At 33.9% G+C, this 27,789-nt stretch overlaps 1 protein-coding gene and 1 long non-coding RNA gene across 5 annotated transcripts in view; both read right to left on the bottom strand.

Moving 5' to 3' along the window:
* LOC112491241 (ankyrin repeat-containing protein NPR4) overlaps positions 1–27,789 on the bottom strand; it is a 73,615-nt gene that overhangs the window by 17,579 nt on the left and 28,247 nt on the right. The window lies entirely within an intron of this gene.
* LOC125421254 (uncharacterized) lies at positions 2,569–7,027 on the bottom strand. Of its 4 annotated transcripts, XR_009640198.1 has the most exons (6): positions 6,500–7,027; positions 6,100–6,173; positions 4,501–4,678; positions 3,983–4,219; positions 3,517–3,588; positions 2,569–3,208 (listed from the first exon to the last, which is right to left on the bottom strand). It is a non-coding gene; the product is annotated as an uncharacterized LOC125421254 (long non-coding RNA). The 4 variants fall into 4 exon arrangements; XR_009640200.1 differs by lacking the exon at positions 3,517–3,588 and having other exon boundaries at positions 4,501–4,705; positions 6,500–7,024; XR_009640199.1 differs by lacking the exon at positions 3,517–3,588 and having other exon boundaries at positions 4,501–4,699; positions 6,500–7,023.

The following is a 27,789-nucleotide window of genomic DNA, read 5'->3' as shown; positions in this document are numbered from 1 at the left end:
ACATGGCATCTTTGATTTCTTCGATAGTTGGAATTCTCATCAACTCCAAATTTTCTTCCTGGGATATGAGATTTCGGCCTAAGACGTTCATGTCCTCAGTGATTTGAGGGAAATCTAATTTGTAGAGGTCTTTGAATTGGTGAATAAAGTGTTCTCTGATCTGATCATAATCGAATATCAAACCTTTGACATCTTTAATAGCGTGAATATTATTTCTCCGTCTCCTATTCATCAGACTAGTATGAAAGAAATTAGTGTTTCTATCTCCTTCTTTGAGCCAGATTTCTCTAGATTTTTGTCTTAGAATAGATTCCCATCTGGCTCTATGCACCCTCTATGCACCCTAAGCTCATCCAATATCGAACCTTCTTTGGCTAAGTCTCTGTCTTCCTTCTGTTGTAGTGCTTTCAGCTCACTTTTTTCGTTTCTGAATTTCCTTGTTGGCAAATCCAAAAATTTCATTGTTCCAAATCCTTAGAGCCTTAGAGGTTTCTGTAAGGCTTCTTTTCAATTTATGGCAATCCATTCCTTGCTGATAGTCTGCATTCCAAGCTTTATTGACCACAAAGGCACTTGACCTGTCTGTAGTCCAAGCCTTTAGAAATCTGAACGGTCTCCTCAATTTCTTCTCTTCACCTTCCGTCCCAATGAGAATGGGGCAGTGATTAAACACCTCAAAATGTAAGTGTTCCACAATAGCCGTTGGGTTACTTGAGAGCCAATCTCTGTTAACCACTGCCCTATTAAGTTTTTCTCTAATTAGAGCTTGGCCATTTTGCCTGTTATCCCAAGTGAATTTTTCACCAATAAAGCCAAGGTCATATTCATCCACTTCCTAGATAAAGTTTCCTTCTCCATATTTGCCAACCCCCAAATTTTTCTGAACTATCTACAACCTCATTAAGGTCTTCAAACATCATCCAAGGTCTTTCCAGCTTATTAACAACAGCAGCAAGTTGATTCCAAAAACACTTTTTCTTATAGTTATAGGGAGGGCCATAACAAGCCAAGAAGCACCAACTAACAAAACTTTCTTCATCCAATACATATCCACAAATAATTCTCTCATTGCTCCATGAAATTTTAATGTTGCAATCATCTGTCCACATCAAACATAATCCTCTGGCACTGCCCTTAGCTTCAATAATCTCAGCATTATTAAAATCTAAGCTTCTACAAACGCGTTCCAGACGGCTTCTACTCCTTTTTGTCTCATAGAGAAAAACACAAGACTGATTGTGAGTTCTGACAAAGTTCCTTAAAGCATTTGTAACCTTTGGATTACCTTAGTCCCTACAGTTCCAAGAAATAATCTTCAAGGCTTGGGGGGGGGGGGGGGGCATGAAAAGGCCTGCCTCCTTGGTCTATTGAAAATCCAATTTCTGCCTCGACGAAGTGCTTGCCTCCTCCTCTCTGGTTTGGTGATTTTGTGCTATGCGTAGTGCTCTTTGTCGGGCCTCCCTCTTCCAAGACCAATCCGTCTGAGACCTCCTTCTTGGTTCTAATTGCTTCTCCTTCTCCTAGGCGTTTCATGGTGGTAATCAATAGTGGTGTCAGCTGTTTCTTCTTCGTGATCAACCGGAGTTGTATCTTCCTCAATCCTAGCTACTTTTGCTTCTTTGGGAGAGAAAGAATCAAAGGCATCTCTAGCGCAGATAGTTTCTATTATGTCTGAGCTTTCCAAAATCGTGGGCTCCTCTATTCTTAAGTAGCTTTTTGGGGGTCCAAAGAAATTAACTTGGGTTGGGCGTTTTTGGATTAAAGTAAGACTAACCTTTTCTCTAGAAACACTACAAGAAATTTACCTTTTACCGACAAAACGTTTTTGTTGGCAAAAACAAAAAAATTGTCAGTAAAACATTTACCGAAGAAAATAAATTCGTCAGCAATTTCGTCGCCTATGCCTCGTCTGCAATTGTATTTATAGACAAATTTTTAATTTTTCCCGGCTAATACTTTTGTGACAAAAATTTATTTTTCTCGCGAAAACCTATTTCCATCAAATATAAAATTGTCTGTAAAAGATATTGGTGACAAAAAAGGTCGCCTGGAAAACTATTGTTTATGTTTTGAAAATTTAATTAGTGACCAAATATTTTGTCATTAATAAGTTATTTGCCATCAAAAGTAAAACTTGTCGGCAAAGGCTTTTTTAGCGACAAAATTGCTTTGTTTGGCAACAAGATTTTTTGGGACAAATAAACATTGGACAGAAAATATTTAACTTTTAGTGACAAATTTGCTTTCTCGGCAATAGACTTTTTACTAGCAAAATAGTTATTTTGATGGTAAATGTCTTCCTTTTCATTCTCCAATGCAAACTTGGCACATCTAGCATAATTAAAACGCCATGTTTGATGAAGAAATTTAAATAAAATGTTTTTCTTTCAACTTTCACGGATTTATATGTATAAGCTCAACAGAAAAGAAAAAAAAAAAAGTCATACCATCTTCAACATACGAAGCTTACAAAAATCAACCAACATTGATCCTCATACGTGAATAATACACATAGATAGTAGACAAACTGACTATAAATGATACACATAAATAACAAACAAACGTACATTTATTTGGGAAATTTTGTACTCCTCATAGTATAAATATAAAATATCCACCACATGTTCCTGGCATATCAGTTCATCATGAAGAATGTAGATTATGTAAACATGACCAACAAGTTCCAAACTTCAGAATTATAAAAGAGGTAGTGATACCCATAATCTTTTATCTCTATCTCTCTTTTCATTTCTTCTTCAAATATATAATACATCATATTAACATTTCTTAACTTAGATATCTCTTTTCAAATCCTATACAAATCGCATTTTCCAATAATACAAATCAGCACAATAGTTTTTTTATTTCAACATTGTTACTAACAAAAGGTCCTAAGGCAAAAGATAATCAATATGAATAGTGGTTGATGTGCACAAGCTTTTAACATTAAATAGATAAATAAATAAAGTTCCAGTACCTCTGGACAAGTCCTAATGTGAAGTTGTCTAGACTCAGCTTCATTATTAACTTCATCAAGAGCACCCATATCCTCCTCAGAAATTGGTATGTCTTCAGAGGACCCAACAAAATTACTTCCTCCAGTATTACTAAACTCAATCTCAGCAGATATGCCTTTATCCTTGACACCATCCCATTCTTCATAGAAGCATTTCCAATCAATCTCAGTGATGATTGTTAACCCATCTGGCTGAAAATTCATAAGAAAACATAAAGGACAAATTTGTGGCATCAGGACAATATTACAAGCATATATGAATAAATTTGCTTCCTGATACAGTTGTTTAAAATTTTAAATTACTTATCTGATACTACAACTATTATTGTCATTTTCAAACAGACGGACCAACATAAATATAAAAGCAATAAGTGATTAAAAGGATTGCACATAGTGTTTAACTCAAAACTAGCTGCAACTTCATCAGGCTACTTAGATTTCTTTTTTGTAGTTACAGTAGAAGACTTTTGGAAAATGGAAGATTTCTTTTTTGTACTTACAGTAGAAGACTTTTGGAAAATGGAACCATGTTTGCAAACCAGATCAGGAGGCCTTTCTAACAGTCGTGAATGCTGTAGGAAAACATAATCACATAGGTATACTTACAAGATAAAGAGACAAGTGCAGAAAGTCGTGAACATTGTAGAGGTAAAGGAATAGGCTAATGATGCCCATATCTTTGGCTTAGTTCTAATACATGAGTATAAGATTTGAAACAGTGGTCCACATTATTTTGTATTGAAACCAGTGTTAAAACATAGGTCTTGATATCTTACAACACCAGTGCTAACTTCCCAAAACTCAACATACAATTGCATGGAATCCAATTTCATTTAAGCTAATGACAAGTAACAATTACTAAACATCATTAAATGAATTAAATTCATAGAAAACATCGATGAATCTTTACCAGAGATTCAAGAACAAGATTTATATAAAAGAAGTGCCAGGCAGATAAGCAAGTACCTTTTCACACTTCAGTGAACCAACGATGCTATCCAACAACCCAAATCATCATCAGGTTTTACAGCAAAAGCATCTTCGTAAAGGAAGAGCCACTGAGCCTCAGGAACAAGCAACCGCTTAGCTCCCACATCTTGCTCAGGCATAAGTTCACCATGAGGACACCTAATTGAAGCTGTTGGCCCAGCATCAGCTTCAGTGGGAGCATCAAGTATTTTTCTTTTAAGCCACTGTTGCAACCTACAAACATGAATTAATTAGCATCAATATAAAATATGTGCACTGGAAATATGCTATCACTCCAATTTTTAAAGAATGAGGGGAGCACCTTTACATTTGAAATTAAATAAGAAAGAGATGGAAACAGATATGAGGATAAGAGAATCCAAAAAGGTTCAATGAAGATGAACCACTTTATTTTTGGTTCATACAATGGAAAGAGTAACACAATCAACAATTTCCCAGCATGAGGATGCGAGGAAATGTTGGAGAATTTAGAGCAATAAAAGTATTTATCATACCATGCCTTAGAAACATTATACGACCCATCTGGACAGCTCTCTGCAGTACATCTTTGGCAATTTGTTTCATTACTGTTCTGCAATCCCTATAGCTATCAGCAGAGACCAAATTGCAGGCTCCATCAATGAGGCAATCCATGCAGTAGTCACTATTGGAAAGTTCTGGACCCCCATTATACTGAAATCACAAGCATTTAAGCTTTTTCTTAAGAAAACCATTAGTGATTTTGACAGCATACACAAGACATAACATAAACAAATAATGTACCAAATAAAAACATGGACACACATAAGATTGGCCAATTCTGGAAAGAAAAATCATTTTATTGTACAGAAAATAATCTACAACACAGAAAGGTATAAAACTGACCGAAGGACTGTAAAAGAACATTTCAAAATAATAGTTTGAAACATGCATCGAAAACATCCAGAAATTCATCCACCTTCTCTCCATAAACGGCAGCCCTTATTGCATTCCTCTGCCAATCCAATCCAATCCATATCGAAAAGAAAGAACATAAAACCAGGACCACACCAGTAAAAGTATTAACTCAAATAACATAAGAAACAACACAAAACAGCAATCAGAAAACACCAAATAAAGCTACTACTTATAACCAAGCAACTGGCTCGAGGTTTCATTCAAAAGGACTCAATAATTGTAGGAACTAGGAAAGGCTACTAATGGATAATCATAATGCCACCTAACTAACTTAACGCCATTACAATGAGAACAGAATGCATCACTGCGGGTGGTAAATGCCTTAAACTAGTCAACAAATTCAGTAATACAACTCCAGGACCATCATTACAATCATGATTCTGATCATTCTTAGGACTCTTGAGTTCAAATGCTTTAAATCTAAATCACTCTCCCATTGGCGCTTGCTGCATGTAACTGCCATATCTGGTTTGAAACTTTGACTTTTCAGACCATTTTCTTGTAAATCCTCTAACAATCAAGCAACAAAGTGGAACCTCATTAGCAAAATATATAGTCATAAGTGTGCATAAAGTCGGGAAGACCTATGTAATTACCACAAAGGAATTAGATTAAAATTAGCATGAACCACACATGAATCGAGCTACAATTGAAACTTCTGAATTTCCATTTGGAAATTAAATAAATTAATGAACTACTACAACCTATAGCATGAGGTAAAGTGGAAATCCTAGAGGTTTCATGAAACAACTTCTGGATTCCTTTATCAACCAAGCATGACAAGATAAAATATGCTAATATGACTTACAGAAATTTTCTTAAGTCCTCCTGGACATTCCACGAAAATAGCATAATTTGGAGCCATCTCCAGAAAAACACTCCCATCGTTTATTGACAGAATAATTATAGTGACCACACAAATTTAGCATGAAATAGAAACACATATTGAAACCATTCATTGGCCAATTGAGTCTTTAATAAACATGCTCAATGTAATTATAATATTACTAAATAACAAAAATCATGCACATATTCCATAATTCCGGACTTTAAATCCATGTAATTGACCGAAACAATTTGTGCAAATCTAACAAGGTTTGCAAACTGCGACAGACGACCCACAAGTAGATAGAATTGTTTGCATATTAATAACTTACCACGGCAACAAGAAACTCTGCTTAAGATTTCCACAGGCTTCACAGCAAACTCTACTTAACAAGAAGGGAAACATCTGTGCACCAAAGTATAATTAGACAACAAACCGCAAAACGATCAAATCATGAAGATGTCACTACATAAATTTATTTTATCTCCAATGTGAAATAGCTGAAACATTACTAGTTCTGTCGGGGGGGGGGGGGGGGGGGGGGGGGGGGGGGTCACCCTCTATTCTTACTGATTCCCATCCCACAAATTAACAGATTTGGAGCAAGCACTCTTCCTTTGAACAAAAAGTGAAAAAAATAAATAACTAAATTGGATATCATCATATCTACATCACCAGACAGAACGGGCTCAAAGCAATATCCCAAAAAAAAAAAAAAGAACAACTCCAACCTGCAGAAAGGCAACCAGCAGATCGATCGGCGACCACCACTTGCAAAAATAAAAGAAAGAAAAAGAAAATCAAAGAGAAATTGAAGAGATATTCAAAGTGAGATTCGAAGAAGAAAATGGGTTTGCTTCAACCTATGGAGATGCAGAGAGCAGCTGGTTTTTAAGGGAAGAACGTGGGTTTGCAACGGAAATGCAACCTTTGGAAAATGATTTTGACAGAAAAAAAAAAAAAAGAAAAAAAAAGAGAAAGGAGAAGGAGATGCAAAGGAGATGGAGAGAAAAATAATGGGTGAAATTAATTGTATTTCAATTATTTTTCCACGTTATGATTGGCGGGACTTTGAGGCGGGACGGGAGGCACGACAATTTTTTTTCTATTGCCGACGGATGTGTTAAAATTCTGGCCAAAAGAACCAAGTATTTACCGTCAAATCTTATCAATTTCTCGACAATAGAAATTTTTCCGAGGAAAATATATTTCATCGGCTAAAGTTTCAAACAATTAAAAATATATAATATATATCACTTTTTTTTTCCCCTAAATTTTAAATCTTTTTTATGTGTGAGATTTCGAGTTTAAATCATAATAAAATAAATAAATAAAAAGAAGAAGTAGTTAATATTAGAGATATAAAAAGTCAATTGACTGAATAAATTAATAATATTACCAAAAAAAAAAATGACTAAAATTTTTTTTTTTTATACTACCAATATATTTACGTATGCCATCTGGCCTCTTCCAAAAAACATATTATAATTTATATCCTAATTTTAAATATAAACTTAACAACAATATTTTACTGCTATTTGTTGAAATGACTTTATATTCTTTTCCTTAGAATTTGCCACCGTCAATCCCAGATATAAATCAAAGAAAAAAGAGAGTTAATTCAAGAATATCATATGATTCACATATTTTAAATATAAAATTAATATCAATATCATCTTCAGCTTTGTATTTTAGGGGGAAAAAAATTGATACAGCTACGATCCAAGACATGACATATCCATATTTCTTACAACATACAAACAAAATCAGTAATTAATTGCAGGTGCCTTCAAGATTAACATCCTGATAAATATTATCTAAAAATCACTACCCAAATAAGCTGCTTCTTTCACTGAGAACGTGAAATTTAATAAGGTGCTTCAATTCCCTGCTTCTTTCTTGAAGCTCTTCATTATCTGCTGCCAATGAATAATAATCCCCATAACAACGAGAAACCTATACATATAAAAATTAAAAATATATATATATATATTAGTGATTGAATTAATCCATATATAATTATACCACACCATCGTAACTACCAAAATATATAATAACAAAACCTCTACAATAGTCTTTCACATAGAACATTAAACATGGTTAAATATTGAAAGGAGGAAATAGTTCTCAAAATTAGATCTTTTCTACAGTGAAAATGATTAAAAATGTACTGTGCTTTAAGAAAATGTTTCTATACCCCAATTAATCATTCAAAATAAAAAATAATTGTGCAAATTTTGAGACTTTTTTTTGTTAGATAAAAAATAAAAAATAAAAATAAAACAGACTTTTTTTAAAAAAGTGTGGGACATAGAGTAGAAAAGAGGTGAAAAAAAAAAAAGAAAAAAGAAAAAGGCATTGCCAAGTTGCCAATAAATTAATATTATTATTTTTACACCAGCAATATTCATTTTGATTTGAATTTCTCGTCCCAGTTTCCCAATTACTCCATTCAAACCTTTTGCCGAGAAAATTTCAGAGTGTCACTAAAAGGTATAACTTTTGCCAACTAATTTCAATTTCGTCGGTAATTGTTTCCTTCTTACCGACAATATTTGAAGTTGTCGGCAAAATCTATAACTTTTGCCGACAAATTTTTATTTCGTTGGCAAATAGTTAATTTTTACCGACAATATTAAGGAGTCGTCGGTAAAAGTCAATCCACTACCGGCAAAATTGTGTTTTCGTCGGTAAAAATATAACATTTACCGGCGATTTTATTTTTTCATCGCCAAAAATGTAGTTTTTATCGAGGAATTGTTTTGCCGGTAATGATGTCTTTAGTGACAATAAATTAATTCGCCGATAAAAATTTCGTCGCTAAAGGATCATTTTCTTGTGTGAAGTAGGCATTCTCCCTGAGGCTTTGATGACTGATGGTGGGCCCAGCCCGAGGGTTTCAAGTAAATCTGGGTCTGTTGGGCCCAACTCTCTTCTCTCTTGTGCTTTTGAGGTTGCAATGACCTTAATAATGTTGGTGGCCCATTCGGCCAGGCCCAAAATATTATAGTTGCGGTTTCTACTCTTTTGCAGAACCGACTTCCGTAGCTCTTTTTCAAAATTCATCTCGTGTCTCCGCAAGGTGAGTCTTAATGCTTCGATTTCTGGGCATATTGCTCTGATATTTTCGAACTCTGTCTCCCGCCACTTCTGACTTTGGCTGCTACTACCATCCTCTGTTGCCTCAAGCTCCGCTAACTTTTGGTGGAGTGTATCCTCCAGCCAGAAGTTATTGGGAACCACAGCTCCCCTAGAGCCAAAAAGATTGGCTCTGTTACCTATCTGCGCGTGGTCTCTGACATCCGCCGGAGGATTGACACAGAGTAAGCTCCCTGGTATTTCCGATCTCAGCCACGGGCCATACAGACGGGCCTCCACTCCTGTGCTCGTAACGATCATTGCCGGTTTCTCAAAAGGACATTTACCAGTAACATGTGAAAGCCTTCCACATTTGTAACAGAAGTCCCCTAATCTTTCAAACTTAAATTGTATCCAAGACTCCTCCCCTTCTAATCTTTCCAAGAAGAAACCCGTCGGGATAGGATTATCAGTGTCAATATCCACTCTTAGCCGTAAGTAACGCTGTGCCACCACATTCTTCCTGTTGATTGATTCACTGAGAACTTTTCCCAATCGTTCTCCTATCAGCCTTGCTGTATCTTTATGGAGGAACATTGTGCGAAGACCATGGATTTGAACTGTGAAACTAGAGAATTGAAAAGAGATCTCTGATAGAGCTAATGAGTTGGGCCACTCCTTAAGGATGAGATGAGCTCCATTAAAAGTCCAAGGCCTGCTTTTGAAGATCTTCTCCTTTTCTTCCAATAACTCAAAGGAAAATTTGAAAATAATATCTTCAAAGCTTCTCTATACGAACCTTACCCCTCAGGTTCCATGTTCTGGCAGTAATTTCCCCAATAGTGAAAGAGCGGAAGCTAAGATAAAATTTTCCCCACTAAAATGTTCTTGCTTACCAGTTCTCCTGGGTCAGTTTTTGGTTGCAGCGAGAGGGATCTGAGAGTTTCATGGAGGGGGGGCAAACTGCTATGGCTTTGCTCCATCATAGACAACGACTGAGGAAAGGAAACAGCAGAAGTAGTGCGAAACACCAAACCAAACCCACAACACGCAGATGGGGTGGAAAGAAAAAGATTCAGGGAGGTGAGAAGTCCCCGAGAGGACTCAGATGACAGACCTTCAGATTAGATCGTCATGGACAAAACGTTTTCGTTAAACAGCTTTACGTGAGTAATGTGTTGATAATTTCGTTAACCCAATGACATATATATATATATATATATATGTATATCTATACAGTTCGGCTCAAGTCAAGTCCTTTAATTCAAGAAATAATGCGGACCAATGTCTCGAAACGTATTGCAAGAGAAAATTTCATCTTGCAATATTTTACGGGATGTTGGTCCATATTAAGTCTTAAACTTATGGACTTGACATGAAGTTGGTCATATATATATATATATATAAATATGTTTTTGATATAGTTAAAGTTAATAATAGATAATTAGCATTCTCATCATAGATAGTATAAGACTAACTATGCAAAGTAAAAATAGATATTTACGACTTAAAAATTACTCTTCACTTCCAGGTAATAACCCACTTTTTGGGTGCCATGCATGCATGTATGCATGCACCATATATATGTAGACTTAATGGTAAAAAGGACAATAATTAATGAACAAAAAGTATCGATCAATCTTAGCTCAACCTCAGTATCAACCCAAAAAAAAAAAGGGGTTAGTTTACCCATTTTTTGATGATTTAATATTTTCCCAGTATTATATAGAATCAACATATAGAACTGTGAAATTTTGGATTCTAGTTGATTGTGATTGCTTTCCCAGAAGTTTATGTGATTATTTTTCCCTTAGCATGCCGAAGAGTATATTTCATGAGTAAATATTTAGTTATATATTGAACATAATCAAGCTTATTAAATTACAATATATAATAGAAGACAAACTTTAAAATATATAGAACACGAAATCATCATATTATACGTGTCACCATGGTGGTGAAAACATAGTGTGATTATTACAAATGGAAAAATAACGCCACACCGTACAAAATTTTCCATCATTTTGATACGTACCAACCTACCCCCATTCTAAGTCGGACGAACCGAATTAACTTTTTTACCATAATCACAGAGTATCAAACATATTTTCCAGTTTGTGCTGGCAATTCTTCCTTGATCACGCAAAAGATATAATTTTTAAGTGTCTTATCACTTAATGACGATAATCATGTATAACATGGTTAACCTCAATGATGACCACAAAATCAGCATTTTTTGTACGATCACGGCCACAGTTGAAGGAAAACACGATAGCACACAATATATAACCATTCAGCGAAATGAAAAGCCATTTACTTTCTGTAATTTGAGGTCTCACCCTGCCTAGCAGATGAACAGGATGAAGCAGCAGGTTTTCTAGTAGGACCAGACGAGCTGGAGGAACCTGCAGGTTGATTATTAGTACCGCGGAGTTCATCTTCAGCCTTTGCATGTTTCTTCTTCTTTTCGATTTTTTTATCCTTAGAAACATCTATAGGAGGAGTATCACCACGTAACTCAGCTTCTAGTTTTCTATCTGCTGATTGTTCTCTAGTTTTGTCAGCCATGTTATGAGGTTTTCTTCCTCCTGCTTGTGGCCTATTTAAAGCAGAAGAAATGGTCCAGACTCCAGAAATATTACGATTACCTATATACACATACACATATATAGATTTATGTACCGTAACTATACGCATATCCTTTTAAGAATATTCATTGTCTCAGACAAAATTTGTGCAGGATTTCTACATTGGAAAAAAAAAAAAATCATATAATATATATACACACATATGTATTTATACGATTTTGATATGGTAAAAAACTTATAGAGATGGACTAAGAAGGACAACCATCCACAGCCTGCCAAATCACAAAAATCTTGCAAATTTGATGGTTGCAAATGCTGTTCTTTATAATTCTTCCCCATAATTATCTTACCATATCATTCCTATATGTTTGCATATATAATATTCTAGAAATTGATAATGCGGCAACTACTTAAGATTGTTACATTCCCAACTAAGTTTTTAGTTTTTAATCTATTAATCAAGGTATCATCTGTAAAATTTGTGGTCCGTTTGGTTTTACATATATATAATAACCCTTTTATTTATTTATTTTTAAACTACAAATCTTGTGTGAGAGAATAAGTTAATCTATAAAGATAACCAATTAAATTATCAACATTTGCGTTCCATATTTTTAGTACCAAAATCAGTTGCTCTCCAAGATAAGCTAAAACTATCCCCCTCCAAATTAATTATATATATATAATATATAGATAATTTTTATATGGCAGTATGGATCATAACAGAGCTACATATATACATATATATATATATATATATATATATTTATAGGATTTTTGATGATCTAATATGATGGAGCTGCTCCTCCTCGTATAATAATGTACAAGCAAAGGAAATCTAATTTATAAACGTACTTATATATGTTTATATATTATTGAAGATCTAGAAGTCCAAGCCAATTAATATATATGTATATATGCTCTAGACATGCGAGCAAGGCAATTAACCTCCAATTAATATACATGTATATGTATATATACTCTAGAAGACCAAGCCAACGAATTTCCAATAATCATAGCTAGCTACGCAGCTAAAGAACTATTTGGCATAACTTTAGAAAAGTTAGAAGTAACTTTTAAACAACTTTTAAAACTTAAAAACTGAAAATGTCAATTGGAAATTTTTTTGAAAATGCTTCAAACTTTTAAAATAAATTTTAATCAAAGTAAATAAAGATTGATTTTTTCAAAATACACTTCTAAAGAAGCAGATAGAAATAAAAGTAGGAGCAAAATCTTTACCAAAAAGAATTTAACTCTAAAATTCCACCATAGCTCATACAAACCAAATATGCACACAAAGAATTTCTATTTTGGCTTGGATTTATTCTATGTGCTTCATCTTTTAGAAGCAAATGACAGGTTTCATTATTTAACATGGATTTACAGTTGACCCAAACTGGATTAGTGCGCTCTTCCTCATCAATATATAAAACTGGAATCAGCCTTTCCAAATTGCGAGGACGTTAGCAATTTCGTCAACATTTCGACAACATGTTTTTTCGTTTTTTACCTGATATTGAGGATGGGGGATTAACGGTCACAAACTTCAGCCATTGATTCTTAGAGCTGGAAAGGTCGAAAATTCGCCAGGGCCCAAGGCAAAAGCAATATATATAAAATTATGAAGATACTATTCTCAAAAAAACAAATTATAAATATACCATTCGAATATTTAATGTCTAAGGGAATTAATGCTTAAGCATTAATCAAATTTACTACTTTTGATTATGGTTTTTGATCTGTCTAACTAGCTCTGATCTGTTTGACTCACAAAACAACAGAATTGTTTAATAATATATCAAAGTCAGAATTTTAAATTCAAGTGGAGTTCTTGCCATATAATTCCCCCACAAGGAATGTAATCTGTGTATTTAACTAAATTAAATTTAAAGGTGGCTGACAGAGAAGCTGGTTTTCCCCATAAAAGTTCAACAAGATACCCTAATTTCAAAATATATATATATATATATATATTTGGATATAAAATTGGATGACTTAATCAGAATCTCATAGAAGAAGTGTAAACACTATCACTGCAAGGACAACCACTAAAATGTTCGAATTGTAAAATTACAGGTCTTACTATATTACAGGATATAATTGATATGAATTGCCACTTCATCTAAGATAATATTTATTATATTATATTTAAAAAAAGCTCCTATCATCTAAGCCAAATAGGCATCAAATTTATTTGATGATTTTAGTATTAAGCCTTTTTTATTAGTTTTTAATTATTTTAAAATCTATGATTAAAAAATAAATTAATAATCTGATATAAATTTAATGAAATATTAAAATTTTATATATGAATTGAATATGAATGCAATAAATTATTTATGTATTTTAAAGTTTTAATTTTCAAAGCGATTCAAAAGATAATAAATGATCATTTATATTAAATTTTAAAATTTTAACCTTTCTCAACTGGGTAGTCCCAATAGGAAAATCATGACTTATATGTTAGTATTTGAAGTATTTATAATTTTGAATCACTTACAAGGCTAATTTAATTATTGTTAAAAAAATATAATATATTTAAGAGAAGGAGACTTTATTTTACATTCTCTTTTTATTTGTGTAAAGATTTTCATCAAAAAATAAAAATTCAACTATGTCAAAATCAATAAATTCTGTTCAATGTCTTCAGAACCGAATTCTCAATAGGTAGAATGTTTTTTAACAACGAACAGTTTGGCAATATTCCAATGAATTATTTATTTACTTTGCAAACATACAGAACTCATTTCTACAGCCCCAAATAAAACCCGCCCGATACTCTGATTAACCCAATTTCACAAGAAAAGAAAAAATAAATAAATAAAATCTTCCGATTAACCCATAATGATGGTAGTGTCCAATATAAAATTATGATAGCCATTTAAAATATCATCTGGCATATAAATTTTATTAATAATTATTTACCAGAAAGATAATTAGCATTTTTTTATTATATATATATATATATATATTTATCCCCAATAATTTTTGAAAAAAAAAGATATAATTGGCCCTCTCAAAAAAAAAAAAATTACAAAATCTAAAACATAATATATTGTCTCTTTAAATTTAACATTTATACTTATATAAATCATTTATTTGTCATAAAGATAATTTATAATATCATATTTGATATCTTATAATAGAATAGATAATTAATTTGTATTTTTATATTGCACATTTAATTTTAATTTTAGTCCATATTTATATTAAACTTTTCATAACCTATTTCATATATATTTGATTGATTTTTAAATTTGCATTCAATATTATATTTTGGTCTTTCCACCAAAAAAACATTATATTTTTTCTTAATAGAATTTTAAGGCTTTTTTTTATTTATCTATAATTTTTTTAAGTTTGCTAATAATGTTAATTTGTATCTAAATAAATTTTGTAATATGTTTTTCTTTTTTTTTGTTATATTAAAAAAAAATCTAAGATAAATATTTCTAACTTATTATATGTAATTAGTTTAAAATTTAAAATTTAAATTTGATATTCGGAGATCTCAGCGGATCAGTAAGTTCCGAATCCACCCCCTCCCCCTACTCTCGATCTTGATATAGACAACAAACCAATAGCAAAGACAACTAAGTATCAAGGCCATCATTTTCTTATTTCCAATTACATATATATATATAAGCGTGGAGCATATATAATATATATAATAGCGTGGAGCATAATCTCCTTCATTTATTATAATATTTTCTCTTTACATAAATTAATATGCTCCAAATCCGCCTAATAGTAATGGCATATGTAGGAACTGGCTTCGTTGAAAAAATAATAATAATAATAATAATAAATAAATAAATAAATAGCAATCTTGTTCGGCCCTTCACCAACATTTTTGAATCCACCCCCTGCAGTTGCCGATTCTGGGGAGCACATTGGTTCACGCATCCACACGAACACACTAATTCTTCAGTGATTGAGATTGAGAAAACTTTTAAGTACTCCTGGAGTACCCAGGATTCAGAACTCTATCAAATCATGTTATGCCATGTGGAAAATTACTTTCCATATAAGATAACATATAAGCTATCTCTCATCTTTTTCAAAACTGGCTCTTTCTCTCTCCTCTTTCTTCTCTCCCTCTGCTTCTCTTTCGGCAACAAACAAATTTGTGGCAAACGATTTTTTTTTTTTTTTTTTTTTCCCTGTAACCACCAACTCCCTTATCACCAAAAATATGAAAGCATCGAAAACCTTCATGAAAAACCAGAAATATGAAACCTGATATATCAACTCCCTCCATCAACAAAAATTTGCAAATAGTGCTCTTTCTTGCTCTTTCTCTTCGGCAACTTGCTCAAAAATCTGGGCTTATCTTTCAGCATTACTAAAGTTGTGTCTCTGATTACTAGGATTGAGCATGATTTTTTACCAAAATAAATAATAATAACAAACAAAGATCCCAAATTTCATAATTAGTTAAGCCTAAAGAACAAAGTTTAGAGATTTTTAAATTTCAATTTTGGTTTTTTTCTTCTTCTTTTTTTTTTTTTTTTTTTTTTTTCCCTTGTCCATTATGGGTTCATCTGATTATATTTATTTTTCAATTTTGTGGACAAATGACTTAAACCCGTGGGGCCGTGGTTCAAATTTTACCAAGATTGAAGGTCTGGTTTTTTCCTTTGTTTTTTTGTTTTTTTGTTTTTTTTTTTTTTTTTGGTGCAAGAGAGAATAGTGCAGTAGCTGGCAGTAAGGTAGAGGAGAGTTTTATCTGATATAGAAAGTAATCCCACGTGGCGTAAAGTGATTTGAACGAGTTCTGAGTCTGGTACTTCGGTAGTACTTGAAATTTTTCCCACTGATTGATGGTTTATCAATATATGCAAGTACAAAGAACTTCCATTGCAAAGACTGAAGGCATACTACTGGCTATGATAGAATCTTTTGTTGGCAGCCAGCATGACGTAGCACAACCTGAGACATTTGAGGTCATAGGATCTTCTACCTGAGCTATCTTAGAATATGATGATTTCCTATATCGATACATATATTCTATATTCGCATAGTATATATATATATATATATATCGTTTTGAGCACAATCCTCGGCATTATGAGATTCTATGCCTTTCTATCAAAACTTTAAAGAATTCTTTGGTCGCGAGATTTCCATTTATTAAATACGCAATTTCTAATTTTATTAAATAAAAAATTTAGAGCATATGTTAAAGATTGCCACCTATCATTATAGAATTTTTTAAATCACAAAGGATAAAGTTTTTTAGGAGTGCTAGTTACACTCTAATTTACATTATGTTGCACAATAGCTGTTTCCATTAAATAAGTTACATGTATCCCACTACTTTGGTAAAAACCAAGAAGTCATCACTCAAAACTATTCCCCATCATTTTTATGTTTGTTACTAAATTGCCACTTTCTACCTTTTTAACATGTTGGCGGAAACAAATTTTAGGGTTTTAACCTTTCAACTAAAATGGGTTTAGACTTTGTAAAGTAGTGTTTGGATAGAAAGAAAATAAAAGAAAATAAAGGAAGATACAAGAACAAGAGAGAAAATGAAGAGAGAAACGTGAACTGGCTTTTCTAGAATATTCAATAAATTGTTTCCATTGAAAGTCTTATTACACGTGATTGCTATTTATACTAATACATAATCAAACTAACATCTCAGTTGCTGACCTGGACTAAAAACAAAACAAAAACAAACTAACTAATAATGACACGTCATTTTTCATCAAGATTCCCCCTCAAACTCTTATTTTGTGAAATTGTGTTTGAGCAAAATATGAGTTTGAAATTAACATGTCACTAGAGACATTTAGCTTGAGCAAACTAGACCAACAGAGAACTTCTTGAGAGTAGAGCACCAGCAGCCAGAAAAATTAGTAGTAGAACTCCTTGAGAGTAGAGCAACAGCAGCTAGAAAACCAGAAGTAGATATATGATATATTCAAAGAATGAACAACTAGTTTGCAACAGAAGAAGTCAGGAAAATAGCAAAAAATTTCTCTGAGCATAAACACCTGAAAAATTCCCTTTGAGCATTCAACTAAAAACGTGAAGTAAATTCCCCCTTGAACACTCAACTTAAGCAACATTGACAACCCCTAATTTGTTTTCAAAAAGAGAAATCTAGAGGTTCCCACAGCTTTGGTAAACACATCAGCTATTTGCTCGTTAGTTGGCATATACCTGACTTCAATAGTTTTATCCATTACTTTATCTCTTACAAAGTGCATATCGATTTCAATGTACTTTGTTCTCTGATGCTATACAAGGTTCTCAGCCAAAGTTGCTGCACTAAGGCTATATGTCCAAATCACTGGCTTAGGTAACTCTAGTTGAAGTTCTTTGACCAAATTCTATAACCAACATAATTTAGAAGTGATGTGAGCTAAAGCCTTGTATTCAGCCTCAGTGCTCGAACGAGCCACAACAGGTTGCTTTTTAGACCTCCATGAGATAAGGTTTGAACCAACAAAAATGCCATATCCACTTGTTGACCTTCTATCATTTCTATCACTTGCCCAATCTAAGTCTGAAAGACCATGAACAGCAAATTTCATTGCTAATTTTATGAGCAAGCCATGAGATGTAGTCCCTTTCAGGTACCTTAATAAACGTTTACAAGCTTCCCAATGTAATAGTGTTAGTGCTTGTACAAACTAACTCAATTTTTTTACAACAAAACAAATGTCTGTTTTAGTAATTGTAAGGTACTGTAGAGCTCCAATAGTGCTTCTATACATGTCGAGATTATGCATAATATCACATTTAGTTAACAACAGAGGTTTACTCAAGATCGTAGGTGATGGTGATGCTCTAGCTCTATCCATTTTAGTTTTCCTAAGCAAATCATTTATATACTTTGTTTGTGTCAACAACATACCTTTTCACTTCTTTTTACTTCTATACCAAGAAAGAAGCTTAAGGCACCCAAGTCTTTTAAAGAAAACTGTGAATGTAAATCAATAATCAATTGCTTGATTACATCCCTATTTGAGCCACTCACAATAATATCATCTACATGGACCAAAACTAGGATATATGTAAATTGTGTCTTCAAAACAAAGAGAGAAGAATCTGGTACAGTGTTAGTAAATCCTTTACTCAGTAGGGCCTAGTAAATCCTTTACTCAATAGGCCCCTTTTAGTTTATCATACTAAGCTTGTGGAGCTTGTTTAAGGCCATACAAGGCATATGAAGCTTACAAACATGCGTTGGCAAGTGTGAGATCCCTCATTGGTTGGAAAGGGGAACGAAACACACCTTATAAGAGGGTGTTGAGAGGCCTTCCCCAAAGGAGCCCAGAGAGGCCTTCCTGACAAAGACCATAAAATCGTGAGGGGCAGGGTTGGGCTCACCACCTAGCTTCCAAAGCGGACAATATTTCATGCAGATGGTCTGGGCTGTTACAGTTGGTATCAGAACCGGTACCCGGATCGGTGTGCCAGTGAAGACGCTGGGTCCCAAGGGGGGTGTATTGTGAGATCCCACATCGGTTGGAAAGGGGAAAGAAGCATGCCTTATAAGAGGGTATGGATACCTTTCCCTTGAAAGGCCTTTCCCAGAAAGGCCTTCCCCAGAGAGGCCTTCCTGACAGGAAACATAAAACCATGAGGGATAGGATTGGGCTGACCACCTATCTTCCAAAGCAGACAATATCTCATGAGGGTGGTCTGCGCTGTTATAGCAATACCTTATCTTCAAATCCTTGAGGTTGTGAGAGATAAATAGTTTCTTGCAAGTCTTAATTAAGAAAAACATTATTGAAATCTAAATGTCTTACCTCCCATCCTTGTGAAATTGCAAGGCTGAGAACCAATCTAATTGTTGTTGGCTTAATAACTGGACTGAAAGTTTCATTGAAGTCAAAGTCTGGTTGTTGGTGAAAGCCTTTTGCAACCAGTCTTACTTTATACCATTGAACAGTTGTATCAGCATTCCTTTTAACTCAAAAAACCCATTTATGACTAACTAGATCCATTCCAGGACAGTAAAGAACCAAAGACCAAGTGTGATTTTTAACTAGAGCTTCAAACTCTTGGTTCATAGCAGCTTTCCATTTTGGATTAGCTAACGCTTCTTGAACCATAGCAGGTTCTGTGTCCTCCAAATTAGCTATTTGCTGGTTAGTAAAGAACACCTTATGCTTGAAAATTTAACACCCCATCCCAAATTATACCGGAATTTTTGCACATTGACCGAGGTTGATCGGGTTTGACTGATATTGACCGAGAGGGTTCAACTTTGACTTTTTGATTCTGATAAAATTCTAGGTTGACCAAGGAACCGTTGCGAAGTACACATCGACATAAGTCCCTAGACTAGTAGCATGTCGAAAACAGATCTACAGTTTGAAAGTTATGAGCAAAACAAGTCGAGGTCCGAACTATCCGAAGGTGCCGAAGCTGGCTTTTTATTCTTGTAGAATTGAGCTTTGGCTCATGTATAGTTGTAAAGTACTCGTTGATATGAGTTCGTAGACTAGTGGCATGCCTAATTTGGACATGTGATTTGAAAGTTGCGGACCCGAAAAGTTTCTCCGAGACAGTGGTTACTATTCATTAATTTGTGTGCATGTAAATAGTGTCGCCACATGTCAAGTTTTCAGCCAATCCCATGAGTGCACAGTGGTACCCACGGGTGGCATTTTAATTAGCCAAAATGGGTGGTGGGGCATGGGAGGGAGGAGGGTGAAAGAGGAGAGAGAGTGAGTTGAGAGAAACCACCACCAGCCACCACCATCCGACCACTGTCCGACCACCAGAATAGTACACGCGTCGGACCACCTTCAAGCCCACCTGAAAACTGACCAACCCCTAAAATTTCACGGCCAACCAACCGCTGATGCGTCTGGATCGGGGTGATTTCCGGCAACGGTGCCACTACCTTCCATTGTAGATTCCTCCCAAACCAGACTCTGTTTGCCTCACTGCCTATTCCGTTGGATTACTCATCACCAGATCTACCTCTCCACCAATTTTCACGGCCAATGGCTGCCAATGGTGGCATAATCCGGTGACCACAGCGGCTTGCCAGAAAACCCATCTCTGGTGAGTTTCCGACGACATCTCCTACCCTTCCCCACTAATTCTGACCCTCTGAACCCAAATCCGATGTCCACTTTCCTCAATTCTTAACGGATTGTGCGAATCAAGGGCCTAAAATCTGAGAGATTTTCGGTGAGATTCCGGCTACCATGGATTCGATCTCCCGAAAGTAAGACTAGATCCGTAATCCTCATTTCACAAGCTTTGATTCGGTATATCATTCATAAATTTTGGTTGTCGTTTGTGTTCGCTCCCCTGGTATCCCTTTGTGAATTATCCGATTAAAATATTAATATATCTGATTGTTGGTAATGTTGATATTTTAGGTGCACATGTGGGTAATGGAGTTGATCCTGCAGAGGATCTCGATTGATACGCGTGCTCGAGGTGAGTGACCCACCTTCAAAATTATTTTGGGGTGTTAAAATATATATATTTTGTGTTAATTGGTTATTTGAAGAATATGTTTTATGTGTTGAATATTTAGTAAATTTATATTTGGAATTTTGATGCCAAAATTGAATGAATTATAATTATTTGTGCATCAAGAAATATTTTGATTTCAAGAATTTTATGGATATGGGATTTTGTTAATAATTGTTAAATTTTATTGTTGGAATATGGTGTAATTAGAAATGTTTTTATGTGAATTTTAATATACATTTAATATTTGAAGGATTTTCCATTTAATTTTACAATGCCAATTTATGATTGTTTTAATATATGTGTTGTGGCCAAAAATATATTTGAGATTTTAAAGGAATTATAGTTTAAGGTTTTTAATAAATTATTGTTGAGTTTGATGTTGATTTTATGATGCATGATAAATGCGTTTATATGATTTTAAGGATGTATGAATTTCATGTGGTTTTAACATTATTTTTGGCATGATTTGATTTTAAAGATTTCAAAAAAAATATTGGTTTAAGTTATGGTGCTCTCAAAATATATATTTATGCACTTGAAATATTGGTTGATTTTATGATATGGGAAAAATTATATATTATCGATGGATTTATACTGGTGATATTTAAGAAAAATATGGGATTGTGAATTTGAAAAATGGTATAATTCCCATGTAAATTTTTGGAAAACTTGGTATTTTAATAGTAAATTTAATAATTGATTTTATACGCACTCATACAGTACTGGTGTTCTATACTGAATATGTGGATAAGCACGCAGGGTGTAATGTCTCTCGTGAGTTGTCATCGAATCGAGGGTAGGCAAGTTTGATATTGGCCATAACTGTCCCCCTCCATGGCCGAGATGACTGTTTAAGTAGCGTCGCTGTCAGGATGCCGAAGTGACCATATGCAAATTTCTCTATTTAACCTCCCGCCGGATGGTGCTTGGGACAGTGGGTATCGTAGGGCATCACTGGTATATAATGTGGTGCGTCTAATATTATTTTTTCAGATATAAATTTCAAATCTTAAAGTTTGAAAGCCGTATTTAAATTAAACGTATTTAATTTGTTTTACCACCTATTTCCGTTTAGTATTTTTTAAAATGTATTCATTCATATTTTGTATTAGTTATTTTAAAATGAACGTTTTAAAATGCATCTTGTCATATTTTTATTATATAGATTGATTGAATATGTCAAAATGAATCTTATAATATTTTTACCACTTATTTTACATGATTATTTGTAATTATTTAAATTATGTTTTTGACACTGCTTATTTTGATTTATTAAATCAAATTTTTTGAATTATATATTGAATTTCATTTTTATGTACATTCCTTTAGTGCAAGTATTTTAAATTTATTTTATTATATTTTATTTGTATTTGGATTATTTTATTATTTATCTAATTAATTATTTCTTGATTTTTGGGGCATAAAATATTGGGTTTTGTGAAAATGTTTTAAAAAGAAAACATTTCCAATGGAGTGAATGGTGAAGGTTTTGAGGAAAAATATTATTTTCAATTAATTATTATCTATTTATTTATTTATTCTTAATTAATCAAATGTATTATGATTATTATTACTATTATAATTGTATAATAGATAAGGTCACTCACTGAGATGATTGGCATCTCATATTTTTAAATCCATTTCTTTAGGTGCAAGGATTGGTAGACGTTCGTCCGAAGCGAGCTTGACCTTCGTTGTTGTCATGTTTCAAAGAGTTCTTTTTCTTTTCATTTATTTCTATTTGTAATATTTCTTTCCATCCTTTGTTGTATAACTTTCAAATTAAATCGTATCGTGGTAAAGCTTTGTATACTGTCTTGGATGTTTATTATCAATTATGCACTGATTTTCTGTTATTCATTTGAAGTGGTGTAAATTTGTGGAATTAAATTGTAGTAAGTGGGAGGAATAAAGTGGTGTATATAGAAGTGTGTTTTCAGTACAAGGAATTTGTGGTAAGTCCAACCCTTAGGGGAGATTCTGTCGGATTTTCCATTAGAGGGTCCGGCAGGGTTTTCTTGGGATCAGAGCTTGTCTAGGGTTCCTGTGAGGGATCTTGGACGAGTCCTGATAGAAAATGCCATTCTTAAACCTAGTTTGCATAGGATGACTTGAAGTAGGCATTAAGTTGACAGTTCTATTTCCAACTGATATGTCTAAAGGCATTGCAGGCACAACAATTTCAAGACTTGTATCTTAAGGATTAATTGTACTTGATTCAGTGGAGAAGTTTTTTGGTTGAATAGGCAAATTATCTCCAGTAGTAACTTGATATTCCTGATTTGTAGTATCCACATAATTAGATACATTGAAATGTTGACCAGCATTTGTTAACAATATATTTAGAATAGTATTAGGAGATTGAGACTTGAGTAACATCAAGGGAGTAGTAGAAAAATTTTGATTCTGCACTTTAGTTGATCTTTTAAGAGTACTTTGCAAAAAACTAGTAGAAAAAGGAAAGTCTTTTTCATTGAAATTGACACTTCGAGCAATGTAAATTTTCCCAGCTAAATTCATGCACTTATATCCCTTATGATCTGCACTATATCCAATAAAATACATTTTTCAATATGAAATTGAAACTTATGTGATTGAAAAGGCCTTAGATAGGGATAACAAGCACTTCCAAAGACTTTTAGAAAATCATAATTAGGAACCCTTTTAAACAGCAACTGATAGGGACTTCTATAATTAAGAACTATTATTGGTAGTCTATTAATTACATAGATAGCTGAAGTAAAGGCTTCCCACCAGTAGAATAAAGGCATATGAGCTTGTGCAAGAAAACACAGCCCTACTTCAACAATGTGCCTGTGTTTTCTCTCAGCTCGTCAATTTTTTTGATGCATGTAAGGATAGGTGTGTGTGAAATTAATACCACAACCTTTCAAATATGGAAGAAAGGTTTGATACTCTCCTCCCCAGTCTGACTATAATATCTTTATCTTTGTGTTAAACATCCTTTCAACCATTGCGTGAAATTGCTTGAAAATAGGTAAAGTCTCAGATTTTACTGTCATTGGATAGATCCAAGTATATCTAGAAAAGTCATCAATGAAGTGAATATAGTATCTATATCCTTCTTTTGAAATTGTTGCAGCAGACCCCCATACATCAGTATGTATCAATTTAAGAAGAGCTGAAGCTTTAGAATCAGATATTGGAAAATGACACAGATGAGCCTTTCCAAATTGACAAGCTTCACAAAAAGTGTAACACCTCGTACCAAAAATACACATGATTAAACAAGTTTGAGCAAGTTGACTAAGTTTGACCAAGTAAACAATATGGGGTCCAAGTTGACATTTTTGATAGCCAATATTTTTTGTTTGGCTGAGATACCATTGAGTAGCTCGTTGATACGAGTTTATATAGTGGTAGCACGTCAAATTCTGAGTTACGGATAAAAAGTTATGGTTCTGAGAAATTTTTAGCATAAGTTTTATATCAGTATCCAGATCAGTCCCCAGTTTTTATCTATTAGTGACCTTAGGCTCTATAGAAGCCTTGGTAAGCATTCCAAATAGGAAACAAAGCCCAAAATACCAATTTCATCTATAAAACCTGAGATATTCTCCCCCCAGATCCGTGGGTTCGGACTAGGTCGTTTTGACCCGTTTACCGCCGAACCGAGTCACCACCATTTTGCCCATTTCTAGCCAACTACCACTTTCACGCACCAGCCAAGTAGAAAGTTCACTTGGAGGTGAGCTCAGCCATGAAATTTCACGACGAGTGGCGGCCGGACTCGCCCAAATCGGGCTGGCGAAGTCCGTGGCGGTCGGCGAGGTGGGTCGACGGATTTTCTCATTTTTTGGCCGTTTCAGGCCAATCCATACACCTGTTCCACTATTTTTGACCCCTCTGAGCTCATTTTCATGATTATTTTGTCCAGATTCCTCACCGTTTGAAACATCCGACAAAGGGAAGTTCGGCCGATGCTTCAACTGTGTTTTGGGCCACCGGAGGAAACTTTGGACCAAGGTGAGTATACTGATGAGTTCCTTGTCTCTTGGGCTTTTCGTCAATATAAAGTTTGTGAATTTTGGAGGTCGTTTGATAATTTTTCCATTTTTGAGTCAATTAGTTAATTTTCGAATAAGTTGGGACTGTGTTTGGACAAAATTGGTCAAATTGGTTAGAATTGGAGTTGGATTAGTGAAATTGGATATTATTAGGACCCATAGGGAGGTTCAATTTTGAAAGATTAGGCTTCAGATAAAAATTCCCAATTTTGGGTACTGGGTCTTAAGGGTACGCAGTATAATTTGACTGTTCGATATCCAATTTATGTAGTTTTATTGTACCATAATTGATATTAAGGCATTTGAGTTGTACAAGTGACTTTGGCTTAGTTAATTGGAGCTTGAGAGTTATGTTATTAATTACAGACACTCTAGTTGAGCCTGGAGGCGATCCTGTAGAGGAGCAAACATGAGCATCTACAGTACTGTAAGTGGTTATAATTTAAAAAATGTTTTGGGTGTATAGTATAATATATATGTGGTTTGAGTATTTTACTTATACCTATCATTTGATTTGAATGTTCATTTTATGGATATATGAGGATCTGCTTTTACATATATATGTTATCATTTTATATAACTTTTGTCATTATTTTAAGCATTTGGCAATTCTAATGAGTTCATGAATGAACTTGTGGTATTTAAATATTTTGATACATGAATTGAGGTTTTAAATCACTTTGGAAAATAATTGATTTGAGAAAGCAGATTGAAAATTATATGATTTTTAGCATGTTCAAGTATTTTAAAATTTTATATGCTTAAAATTGAATATGTTTCATGATGGTATTTCTGGTTTTATATGAAATGATGATTTGAAATTTTTGGAATATTTAAATAAGCAGATAAATTTGGAAATTAAATAAGGACTCATGATACAGTATTGTTTGGAAAAGTATTTGAGATATTACAAGATTGTTTTAAGGATACTGTATCGGTTATTTTTAAATTGATGTACCATGTAATGCTATTATCTTGGATCAGTATTATATTATATTATATTACAGCGCGCTGGGTTTCGCCACTGTACAATGAGGTTGAGTTCAGCCTACAGGATATTATTGCCACGGACCGTGAGGTTGGGATGTTTCCATAGGTTATTACTGCCACGGTATTGTGAGGTTGGGCTAAGCCCATAGAATATTATTGCCACGGACCGTGAGGTCGGGTTTATTTTTATTGCCACGGTACTGTGAGGTTGGGCTTAGCCCACAGGATATTATTGCCACGGACTGTGAGGTTGGATACGTTCCGATGGTTATTTGTTATTTCCACGACACCATTTGTATATTGAGGATCGTGAGGTGGGTGTGTCCCACGGTTTACAGATTGGTACATCATATGGTACATTGTATACGTTTGTAAATATTGTTGATTTACAAATATTGTGGTGATTTCTGCATTTTCATATTTATTTGGTGGAACTGTGTTTATTATATTTTTTGCTCAAATATTTATATCTTGATTTGAGACATTTCATAATATTACGATGATCGTTCATTCACACTTTTAAGCATCGATTTTTATGATATTAAATTGGGGTACAAGTTTAGGTTTTGTGAAATGATTTTTAAATTGGGAACTTTTCAAACAAGTAGAATGAGAGGTCTTAAAAGAAAGATTTTTCAGAAATATATTATTATTTTTCTATTATACTATGCCACTCACTGAGATTTCTTTATCTCACATTTTATTTGTTTTAAATTCATTCCCCTAGGCCCAGGTAGCTAGTAGCAGTCTACCTCACGCATAGCGTATCCTTTTGTTCCTTCCACAACAGCAGCCGTATTTATCTTTCCTTTATCTACTGTTATCTTCTCGATTTATTTATTATTTATTTGTACTCCTGGACTTCGTTGATACTCTTAGAATACTCTGATTTTAGATATGGGACTCAGTAGAGACCATAGTACTTATGCATGTAGTTATGGCCTGTAGTACAGTAGGCCGGTTGTGGACTTTACGTTGTTGTGGATTTATTTTTTTTATATACATATTGAGGTATTATTGTTATCGCTTGTGTTTGTTGTCCACGTTTTAAGGTGAGGTTCCATTGGATATTCTCTAAGGATTGTTCAATGGGACTTCACTAGGCGGAGCCATCCGAGAGATCCTGGGAGAGTTCTCGGGGTGGATCCTGTCAAAAAGTGGAACTTTTATTTGTAGACAAATTTGGCTTCTACAAAGATAAAACTTTATTTATAACAGCCATTGAAGCATGTCCTAAATGTTGATGTAGTATATCAAGAGCAATACTCTTCTTAGTTGAACCAGACAAAACACTCTTTGAAGAAACTGACACATCTGAAACCTTGTTACCATCTGAACTTATACAGACACTAGTAGTACAATTTTCAGAATCAAGAAATGAATTACACTCTTTTTGTAAAGAAGAAATGGTTCTAGATAGCACACACATTGCTTTATTCTTTACTAAGCTTGTATTAACATTGTTGTAAACAACTTGCTGAGATTCCAAGCACGTTCTAACACCTTGCTGTACTTGTTTATAAGGTATCTGCAGCATGTAAAGTCCATCTTCAAGCATTCCTTGAAGAACCACTAGTCCCATTTGTTTGTCCTTAATAAAGCAATTGTTGGCATCAAATTCCATCATAACATTGTTGTCACACACCAGTTGTGATATACTCAACAAGTTCTTTACGATAGAGGGCACAACAAGAACATTCTTCAACAACAAAATATCACTAGGACAAGTTAAAGAGGATATCAATGTATTACCTACACTTGCAATGTCAAGACCTTGATTGTAACATCCCGTCTCGAAGTATGCCGGAATTTTCTCACGTTGACTGAGGTTGATCGAGTTTGACCGCCATTGACCAAGAGGGGTCAAACATCAAC

Source organism: Ziziphus jujuba, chromosome 8, assembly GCF_031755915.1.
Source record: "Ziziphus jujuba cultivar Dongzao chromosome 8, ASM3175591v1".
Taxonomy (NCBI): Eukaryota; Viridiplantae; Streptophyta; class Magnoliopsida; order Rosales; family Rhamnaceae; genus Ziziphus; species Ziziphus jujuba.
This window is presented reverse-complemented; position numbering and strand designations above follow the sequence as displayed.